The sequence below is a fragment of the Muscardinus avellanarius genome, assembly GCF_963383645.1.
Source record: "Muscardinus avellanarius genome assembly, chromosome: 14".
Lineage (NCBI taxonomy): Eukaryota > Metazoa > Chordata > Mammalia > Rodentia > Gliridae > Muscardinus > Muscardinus avellanarius.
This window is the reverse complement of record NC_137800.1, coordinates 4,096,251-4,107,942: the sequence shown is the minus strand read 5'-3', so window position 1 is coordinate 4,107,942 and position 11,692 is coordinate 4,096,251.

The window sequence follows — 11,692 nt, the reverse complement described above, 5'->3', positions numbered from 1 at the left end:
AGTTTGTAACAGCCAAATTTTGGAACCAACCTATGTGTCCATTAACAGATGAGTGGATTATGGGATATATACACAATGAAGTTCTCTTCGTCAATAAAGAAGAACAAAATTATATTATTTGCTAGAAAATGGGTGGACCTTGAGAGCATTATGTTCAGTGAGATTAGCCAGTCAGAGAAAGTGAAAAGTCATATTTTAATTTTTAATGAACCAATATCTTTTTTTGTGAGTATGGTACTAGGAATGATATCTTTGAGTGTGTTAAGGGAGGTACTAGGGGTTGAATCCAGGATTGTTGTAGCTCCAAGCTATACTCTCAGCCCTTTTTCATTTTTAATTCTGAAGCAGGGTCTTACAAAGCTTCTGCAAGTCTGGCTAAATTGCTAAGGCTGGCTTCCAACCTGCAGTCTTCCTGTCTCAGCTTCCCAAGCACTAGGATCACAGGCATGCCCCACTGTACCTAGTGTAAGCTGGAAGATGTATGTAGCCTCGTGCCCTGAGGATGTGCTCAGTCCTTGATGCAGGGGTGTGTGTAATTTCAGCCACTATTCCCCAGGGTCCTGCAAATACTGACCCCGGTTCCCTCTGTGTCGATTTGTGCCTGTTCACAGAGTCCTTCCCATTTTCACACACTGCCATGGCGTGACCATGGATGTGATTTTTCCTTCCAATTTTCTCTCCTTAGGAAGGCTAATTCGTCCCTGGGGAACGATTTTAGGCTGGCTCTTTAACCTCACTGGAGAAGCCCAGCTGGAGCTGCACAGGAATCAAAAGCCACTTTGGATTTCTGAGCCATGCGTGGAGTGTGTGGAGTGAGGAGACAGAATCCTGCCAAAAAGATAGAGGGAGATTTAATGGGCTGCCATTTGGCCAGCCCTGCCCTGACTCTGTCACCAAACCCAGGAGGAAAAGGCAAACCTGTTTTCCTAAAGATCCGCAGCACAGAGTTATTAGGGCTCCAGATTGCACCCTTATCTCTCTGCAGCTGGAATCTTAATTGGCCGTGCTATTTCCGTAGCAGCTGCTGGGGATTCTGCCCTTTTTCGAGCCGCTCTGCCTCCTCCGCCACAGCACACCCGAGCACCAAAGTTCTGTCATTGGCACAAAGTTGGTGATCAGTGCTCCTTTCATTGATGATGAAGTCAGACTTTGGAGACTAGGGGAAGAGGAGCTGCTGGAAGGAGATGACTTTAAATGCAAGTTGAACAAAACTGTGTGAAGCCTGGGGGAATCTTTAAAGTGGTGGCCCGTTTGGACGTGATCTCACAGGAGCTAATTATTAGGTGGCAGTGAGAAGGCTCCGTGGCAGGTGAGCTGGGCTCCGGTGAAATCGGGTGAGGCGCCTGTGCTTTTGCCTGGGAGTGGAAGCCGTCGCAAAGCCCGAGTGATTTTAATTGCCTCCTTTGTGCATTCACCTGAGCCTGGGCGTAGTGTGTATTTCTTGAAAGCCAATGGACTCAAAGCCTTAGCTCCCCCAATAAGGAGGCCAGGGACAGCGGCCCTAGCTCTGGATGCTCAAGATACTCACAGGCTAGCTGCGCTCAGCTCTTCAGGAGTGGCTGGAGATTCCCCAAGTGAGGAGACAGGATCTGTGACCTGGGTCTGTCTCTGAGCTGTCACAGGACTTCAGGAGCTCTGTTCCTGATGGGCCAGTCTCTCTAATCTGATGGGGCTGGATGATATTTTCTTTATGATTTCCCCAGTTGTTACACTAAACTCTTTTGAACTTTCTAGGATATTTCTTCAGTTACATTTAGACTCATTGTACTGCAGAGCTGACTCAGAGAAGAGGCCTCAGTGAACAAAATTGGCCAACCTTCTGGTTACAGCATGGACGGGAAGCACCCTGTGCCTGTTTGACCTGTCTGACCAGGGCAAGATAACCCATTGTGAAGATGCTTCGGTGCAGAGAAAATGTAAGAGCTGTGGTTCATTAGAAGGAATATGTATGTATGTATGTATGTATATATATATATACACACACACACACACACACATATAAATTTTGTGTGGTATTGCAATGAAACTTGGGGCCATTCTACCTCCAAGTGACACCCCCAGCCCTAGTTTGCATTTTTTATTTTGAAACAGGGTCTCACTGAGTTGCAAGGAGCCTCATTAAGTAGCTGGGGCTGTCTGAAAACTGAGATCCTCCTTTCTCAGCCTCCCAAATGCTGGGATTATAAGTGTGCACTACCATGCCTGGCTTAGGAGGATCATACTTTGCAGCCAGATTTTTCCACCAACCCTTGATTAGTTGATTAGTACCTGTCATTGGTTTAGCCCTTTATTTTAAAAATTGACATTTTTGCTTCAATCTCACACATTTGTGAGGTGCTTTCTAAAGCCTTAATATGCGTTAGGGGTCTGAATTAATTTCTTGTCTTCACTAGTTGATTACTTACTTTCATCGAAATGCACTTATTTTTCTTTCTTTTTTTGTGTTCTGGGGGAAGTGGGTTTTTCCTACTATACTTTGAGATAGATTTTCTCCATTTTTAAAAGATGTCTCTATTCTTTGATCTATAATTGAATAAAAATATCTAGGGCTTGTTATTAAAACAAATTATGCAAGCTAGCTTTGATGATATTTTTAGGAAACTTTTTATCATTTGCAAAGAGGAATCCAGCAACTTCATCTAATAGCTATCTAATGAAGAATAGGATTTAAGATATTTGAAACATGGAAGAAAAGAGGATAGTCCAGGACTCTCTTGTGGGAATTAGATGGGATAATTTCAACAAAACTGCCAGGACTTTGTAATATAATTAACAGCAAACAACCTTAGTATGTATATGGACTTTTAAAACATTGTCTATTCTCTTTTATTTGGAAAGTGAATTGGCAACCACTTGATCCCAGGCACATAAAAGAAAAAAATATTTAAATATTCCATAAAAATAGTACAAGTGGTACCAACTGACCTGTACAAAGGAGAGATGCGATATCCTAGTCGTGGTGTGTAAGAAGTCTAAGCAGCTGTGCATCCTAGTTACCCTGAGTTCTAGCCCAGCTTCCCCCTCTACTGCTGTGTGTCACTGTGAAGGATTCATTTGACTTCTGTGTCTTGGGGGTCTCAATTATAATATGAGGTGAACAGCAATAGTATTTTTCTCATGTAGCTACTGCAAATATTAAATGAGTGATTAGAAAAAGTGATTCCAATAGTATCTGGCCAATATTAAATACTCAACATGCCATGGGTAAATTTGGGTAGAGATGGATATTGAATATTTTCCAAATTAGCAAAACCTAGATTGTAAAGTGGAATTGTAGGCCAGTGAATTCATATCCAGCTTTACTGGAACAACCCCAAAGAGTCCATGGCTGACCTAGAAAGTGCTTTCACTACTTAGAAGTCAGACTTCCATCAGCTACCCTGCATTCACAGAATGTGATAATCCACCTGGACCACATGGAAAATTCTTTGAGATCCTAAAGAGCGGCAACCCCTCAGTCCGCTGTGTTTCTTGTGGAGAGATAAGGAACGATGTAAAGCCATCCTCCTTCCTGACAACCACAGACGTGCAGGGCATGTGTCCTATGGGGCACAGGGAGGGAGGGGCAGTTGCTAGGGATTATGATGTGGAGGAATGAGAGCAGGGACAGAAAGGGAGACAGAAAGGTGTCTTCACTACATTTAACAACAGCACAGATAGGGTGCTATTGGGGAGAAAACCTCGAGGTCATCATTTCATATAACAGAACACAGATTGGATGCTATTGGAAATTAAGCCCTCGGAGACACCCCTAACCTGGATTTTCCAGAGGGGATGGAACATGGAATGTCAGGACAAGCAGAAAAAGGGCACGGGGGCAGCTGGGGGGCCAGCTGTGGCTCATTACATTGAGCTGGGTGGAGGGTGTGAGGCGTGGGAGGCCTCATCTTGATGCCTGTGTGGATCATCTGCTTGATTTCAGTGCCAATGGGCACGAGGATGTGTGGACGGGTTTTAAGTTGGAAAATGACATGGTATAAATAATGATTCGGAAAGAGTCTTCTGGCAACCCGGTGGAGATGGATTTGAAGGGAGTATGACCCCAGGCAAGGAATCCGTCATGAGGCTGCTATTTACATTAATTTCAGTCAGGAATGACATAAAATTTGTCTCTGACACTGACAGTGGGGGCAGGAATGGATGCACCAATGCCCTGGTGGCCTAACAGACAGAATTGGGTGCCAGACTCGATGGAAGGCCCCCAGGGATATGGCAAGGTCACCTGAGACATAGATTTCCAGGTTGAATAACCACCTATCCCTAAGAAAAAGAAGAAAGGTTTGGAGAGAAAGCAAAACCCATTGAGCCTTGACAATATTGAGTTTGAGAGATGCATCCCCAGAAGTTTGTGGCAAAACCCAAAGGCAGGGTTGCTGATTACAGAGTGTTGGCCAGACTCTGGGTTGGGAGAGAGGATCATCCGGGATGGTCATTGATTGACAGGAGGGAGAGCGGCTTAGCTTGCCCACTTTTGAATGCACGGGCATTACTTGCCTTTAACTGGTAAGAGGAAAAGCATAACAGCCGAAGGAAATGGATGGACAAACAGATCCCTATGTAAAAAATTCATAAAGTTCACCTAATGAGGGCATATAAACAAGTGAAGATAAGCTTAATGAAGATCATAAAGATCTGCAGTTATTAGCACTGTGAAGTCTGGCCCTGAGGTCTTACCAGAGGAGACTGAGAACAAAGAGACTCCCTCAAATATGGCTTGAAAGCAAGGAGAAACACCTGTAACCATCCCCCCAGTCTACAAATGTACTAACTCGGCCCGGTGCCAAGCCTATCGATCCGAGCTTTACATGACTGCTTCTGCTCTTCTTCCCTTTCTAACCCCCATAAAAAGCCCGAAGTCTGGGAGGAAGTGGGCTTCTGACTTTCCTGGCATTATTCCTGAATAAAGTCTGTCCCTTGCTGTTCATTCATGCTCCCATCGTTCTTATAATTCCTAACATCAACTCCTCCTGCTATAGAAACCACCAGAAGGCCGCATGTTGGTTATGCAAGAAGGCTGCGTGCTTGGAAGGCATCATTTGATTGCTCCTCAGTGAGATGTGTTCATGAAGGATTAAGCAAGGGGAACACTACAGAGGACACTCACTAATGATATTTTAAATTAATCATAAGTTAAGTAGCCAAATGAATGTGTTCATTCTCTGTAGTATGTCCATAGTCTACGGTTTAATGTCCGTGATTTCCCCAAATGAAAGACGGTGCTCTAGTCTAACACCATTATCCAAGATTTCCTGCCATTTTTCAAGGCTGGGCTGTAACATCCCTTCCTGATGAAGGCTTTCCCAATTGTGTTGAAGTGGGTATAAGACAAAGTGTGTTTGTTCTCTATTATTTGTACCACCTTACACAATAGTCTAACATGAGATGTGTGGAGATACTTTTCCATGAACACTACACGATTCTCTAGAGCAGACACCAGTTGGGTTGCTTCCGATTCTATTCAGTTCTTAAACTCTGGTAGTGTCAACCTCACAGGCTGAAGGCTCTGTCTTCAGGACTGTTCCCTAGCTCGTCACAAGTCATGTGGTTGCCTGCACTTTTGATTGATGGCTATCAATTTCAGTTTTCAAGACCGCCTTTTGGGGTAGGTTAATTTGCCAGAGAGGTTCACAGAACTCAGAAAATTCTGTGTCGTTGTTCCTTTGTATCTACAGGGAATTGCTTCTAGGACCCCCTGTAAATATCAAATTGAGAGGTGCTCAAATTCCTCATATAAAGTGTTGTACTCTTTGCATATAACCTATGCAAATCTTCCCACCAAACTTTAAATCACCTCTATATTATTTATAGTACTTACTACAATGTAAGTACTTAATGAATTGTTGTATACTATATTGTTTAGGAAATAATGACAAAAAGACTATTTAAATCTGTTCAGTTGCATTTCTCTTTCTTTCTTTCTTCCTTCCTTTCTTTCTTCTTTCTTTATTTTTTCCTTTCTTCTTTTCTGGTGCTGGGGATTGAACCCAGGGGAGTTCTACATCTGAGCTATACCACATCTCTATTTCCATTTTATTTTATTTTGATACAGGACCTCACTAACTTTCTGTGTCTGATGGTGAACCTGCAATCCTCTTGTCTCAGCATCCCCATTACTGGGATTATAAGTGTCAAGCACACTTGACTCAGATGGAATTTTTCCCCAAATACTTCCTATGTTCAGTTGGTAGACTCAGAGGACATGGAATCTGTAGGCACAGCTGGCTCACTGTAAGTTACTTTTACCCATATGTTATAAAGTCAGCTACAAAAGATACAGATGACACTAGCCAGATGGAAGAAGAGATGTGAAGGGTGAAGATATGAGAGGGTCTGGAGGCTTTGAAGTCTCCTTCGCCTCCACGTGCTCAGCTACTTAGAAGGCCTAGGAACCCAGTCCTTGTTTGGAGATTCCACTAGATAGCCATCTGGTGATCAGCTCAGCTGTCCTCAAGCCCTCTCCCCTTCTCAGAAGCAGGAACCTGGGTCTCAAAGTCCTAACCCACTAGTCTTGCCTTGGTCCTTCTGGGTGAATGGCTACTGTCCTGAAGCCTTTTAAACCACCACTGGCAACCTCAGCACCCAAGCCACGTACTGTATCCATCCATCTCATTTTCAAACAAAAGACACTCTTCTCACTGGGGCGTGCAAAGGTTTCAGGAGCTGTGTGGCAGGAAGCAAGATGAAGACCAAACGTCTATTTTTCAGTATCACCCTGGGTGTTACTTTTTCCCTCTCAGATATTTTGTTAGCTACTAGACAGGTACCTTTAGAGGAATCACCTCTGCAAACATGTGTGTGTGTGTGTGTGTGTGTGTGTGTGTGTGTGTGTATGCACGTTCCTTTAAATGACTGCTCACATTTCTCCATAGTTGTTTGTTGCTTTAGATATGTCCTTCTAGAGACATCTATAAGGGTCCAGTCGAAGCTTCTGACTCAGTTTTTGAGGTGATCTAGAGTAACTGTGCTCATTATAATACTGAGTTTCCTTCTCTGGCAGTGTTCCCATTTTTGAACATGTGACATATGAAGAAGAATGAGCATGTTGAGTACTGGGCATCCTACTTCTTCATGGGGTGAGTCTTCCTTGTATTGATACACTTTCCTAATCAAAGCTCCTTGCTTGCTTTGCTTGGGAAGATAATCTCCAGTTCTCTCCTGACTTCTTTACTCTGCTCTCCTAACTGTGCTTGTAAACTTTTCACTCATCTGGTGGTGAACCCGCTGGGTTTAGTTGCACCCTGAGAGCATTCACATACCTCTCTCTTATAAAGTATTCAATATACTTTGTGTTCACTGTTTGTGAACCTGCTGTCATGATTATTCGATGCAAATTTTGAACTCTTCAGGAGTTTGAATTACACAGTGCTTAGTTGTGGAATGTTTTCCTGGTATACAAGAGTCACTCTGTAAGTTTCATACTAAGCTAAGGTATATTTCAAACATAAAATCAAGAAGGAGATTAGAATTTAAAATGTGAAATAAATCTTTAGTGATTAGACTAAAAAGTTAATGTGCACAAGGAGGAAAGAAAGTAGAGGTGTGGGCCATTTCTACACAATCAGGTAAGTTTGGGTAGCTGGCCTTTTATATGGCCAGGGTAGCATTCTTTTGAGATGCAAGGTAGGGCCTCTTCATACTGGAACAGGGAGATGAAGTACTTCAGCTCTGTTATACCTTCATGGAGTCCTTGCACCTCTCGGTACTAAATGACACAAATTACATGAACGGGCCTCAGAGAAAATGAAGGGGAGCTAGAGTACTAAACTCAAAGGTTTCCCCATCAGAGATGGTGGAGCAGCACACACACAAGATAAAAAATAAAGGAGAAGTCTGAGTAGAAATAGTTCGATTTGCCAGAAGAATAAATTATAAACTCACAGATGGGGGGCAAATATCTAAATAAGGCAGTGGGCATGGCAATAAACTTTACTTTTTGAACAGATTTTTTATGTACTTTATGCATGTATATATCATAAAATGCGGTCACTTGAAAACTGAGTGAAACACAGCCACAGAGACATTTAGCAGTAGCTATAGTGTGGACTTCTACTTCTTGTTCCACCTTTCCAAAGCTTTGAATTTCATTTCTCCTTGGCCATTGCATCCTACATCAGTTTGAGGATCTGACCAGAGTTGGAATTCTCTTTGGAAGACGCGCATACGTACAAGTCTCCATCTAGAATTTAGTAGATTATGTTCAGAAAGCTCTCTGAGGATCACTCAGACCTCCTTGCCCCTAAAATGACAGCTCTGAGCCCTTAAGCAGGCTGCTAAACATGTCCTTTGAGCAGCCCGCCCCTTTGGATACAATCTCTGGGCTTCATTCCAAGTTTCTGTGGCATTCCCTGGCCTCTGGCCAACAGTGTTCACACTGCTCTGCACACTTTTTTTTAAAATAAAAAAGGCAGCAAACAAATGCCCCAATGCCTATGCAGAGCTAAGTTCCTTTTACTTTTATTGTCACAGGCTTTCTCCCTGTCCTCAGGAAGCAATCCCATGAGCCCGAGAGTTGTGTGGATCCCTTGGCTAAGAGTAATATGGAAACCCATCAGTACTTTGGCACTTGTGCCTCTGACACGTCATCTTGAGTCCATTTGGATGACTGGAGTCAAGACTGCCATGGGGTGCCAAGGTCTGGATTAGTTTACTTACTAATGAGGTGGCACCAACACTTTGCTTCTAAGATCCAGCATGCTGGGCAAGCGGTTTAACTTTAAGATCTCTCACAGAATCCAGTCTCAGGGCACCCCAAGCTTAGTGCTCTGTTTATTGCACTGGCGACGCAGAGATAGATAAGATGTGGGCACCAGCTGTGTGCTGTCGACTGAGCTGTGGGCAACAGAAAACCCTCAGGATCACCCCGAGGAGGTTGGAATAGCACTTCCCATTTGCAGATGAGATTCTCCTTTAAGTCAAGCTTAATCCATAGCCAGAACATGCTATGCCCCAGTTTTGGGTGTTTGGTAAATCTGGGGCTGTTACCTGGGGTGCTACAGCGCAGGTGTCCTACGTGGGAGGCACTGCAGGAGCAGGGCTGTTGTAATCGAACTTTTTAGAAGCAACCTTCCCCCTCACCCTCAGCCTGCCCAGTGGTGTTAGTGAAGAACCTGGAGCCTTGTATGTACTTGGCAGAGGCAAATTTCAGTGGTGCTTCCCAGAATGTGTTATAACCTGGTGGGAAGAGATTGTGCTGTGTTTTTAGTTATTCAGGGAGGGATGGGATGTAGCCATTTAACACTGCCTTAGAGAAAAGCAAAAGTATTTAAATAGGCTATGCTTCCATAAAATAAAGAGGCTGCCATTAAAAAGGATGAGACAGAGAACAAGATGGGTCTTGGAAATTGAACATGTTATTAAAAAAAAATCAATGTATGGCTCGATGTGGTAGTACACACCCTGTAATCTCAGTGCTTGGGAGGTTGAGACAGGAGATCACTGGTTCGAGGTCAGTCTTGGCAACTGAGAGGGAACTTGTTTCACAATAAAAATCATAAAGGAATGGGGGTGCAGCTCAGAGGTAGAATGCCCCTGGGTTCAATCACAGTAAAACTTATTTTTGATTAGTAAAGTTAATATATATGACAAAAACATAGTAATCTAGAGTATACTAAGGGAATGTCTCAGATTCTGGAGTAAAGGGAAAAGGTAGGTAAAAATATAATGTCATTTACAGAGGAATGGATGGAACTGGAGAACATTATGCTAAATGAGATTAGTCACAAAAAATAAGAAATTGGATGTTCTTCCTAATATGTGAAAGCTGGGGAGAAAATGGGTCATGGGGAACTCTAGACAAAGAAGAGGATACTACAGATGAGGAAATGAGGTGATCTAACTGAGGAGATGGGAGGAAGAGGGAAATTCTCTAATGCTCATGATGTACATTAACAAACATATCAAAGCCAATCACTAAGCCAAACACGAGAAGGAGGGAGGGGGCAGGAATTGGGTAAGGGCTTATTGGGTGACATGTGCATGTGTGCCTCCACCATCTTGTACTCCATTTAAGATGTATGACTACAATACACCAATAAAAAATTAAAAAATATAACATTATGGGTATGGATCAAGAAGTCCTACCAAGTACTCTCTTTTAGAAGTTTCATAGGGAGAGAATATAGGTTAAAAAATGAAAGAGACAAATTAAGCTGAGAATCAAATAATTTTTTTTTGCAGTACTGGGGATGGAACCCAGGGGAATTCTACCTCTGAGCCTTACCCCCAACCTTACTTTTTTTTCTTTATTTTGAAACAGGGTACCGCTAAGTTGCAGAGGGCTTCACTAAGTAGCTGAGACTGGCAGAGAACTGAGATTCTCCTGTCTCAGCCTCCCAAGTACTGGGATTATAAGCATGTACTACCACTCCAGGCTATGACCAAATAGATTTAAGTGAATTAAAATCCTCAGTAACCAATAAAAAAAATCAGTTGCACTGTGTATGAACTACAGTATATATCAACAAAGTTTAAGTCCTTGTAGCAATAAATTTTGGACAATCTTTTCAATACAGAAATGAGAAACAAGTTTTCAAAAAGATAAATTCAACAAAAAACAAGCATCATAATATAGGGGAATAAAAGTCTGAAGCATTTAACATGATAAAATATCTCAGGTTGATAAAAAATCTTCAGTGCTCCTCAAAAGTAAGAGTTATTAAAATACAAGTAGAACATGACAAAGCCACAATCAGGACAAAAGTGAGTATATTGCATTCAAAGGGACAGATAAAGCATACAGATTAATAATAAGTCATATCATGCATCAGTAAAACGATTGACAAGGTGACTCCGTTTGTATGCAATATATAACATGATGCCATTTGAAACATGATGGGAAATCCATTAAACTATTATAGTATTAGGACACAGAGGCGAGCTCATGTTTCAAAAGTGAGAAATCCTATATACACAATATATACTTAGAGCAATTCAATGAGCTGATTGCTAATTTATTGACTACAACTAATTACAATGACAAGCTAAAACAAATAGAAAATGTAACCCCCCTTTCTGAAAGTCTCTTTTGAATTAATAATCAAAGAGGCAAAAACCTTAGATTTATCTTGTGGCAAGAACAAAAGTAAGTCAAATTCAAAACTTTTTGGAGATTAGGGATTAAAAACATAATTCTATACAAAGACATGTGGAATGCAGCTAAGGTAGTTTAAAGAGGCGGAATCCTGCAGGGGCTAAGCACATGTATCCTGAGGCCAAACAGCCAGATTTTTTCATCTTGAGCCCATCATTCTTCTGTCAATTTTGTGCTCCAGTGATCTAAGATAAGTATATAATCTCTCAGTTCTGTCATTTTTAAAATTGGAATACTCGTAGTACATACAGCATAGCATAGTCATATATACATACATACATACATACAAATTCTATGTGTATTACTGCATACAAACACCCAGAAATCATTTTTATAAAAAGAGTACTGTGTTTTAGAAACAAGTGCATAACTCAGGAGGTTGGAACAATACTAGTAAAACAAAGCCCAGAAACTGTACAGAAGGAAGTAAGTCCTAAATAGCAAATCAAAAGGACAAACAGAAAGCAATGACATAAAAGGTATTATTGACCAATAAAACAAGAACTGGTACTTTATAAGCCCCAAAACATGGATACAATTTTGTTAAATTTATTAAGAAAAAATTATAACAGTACTAATAATATTTATGAGTCTGGTAGTATA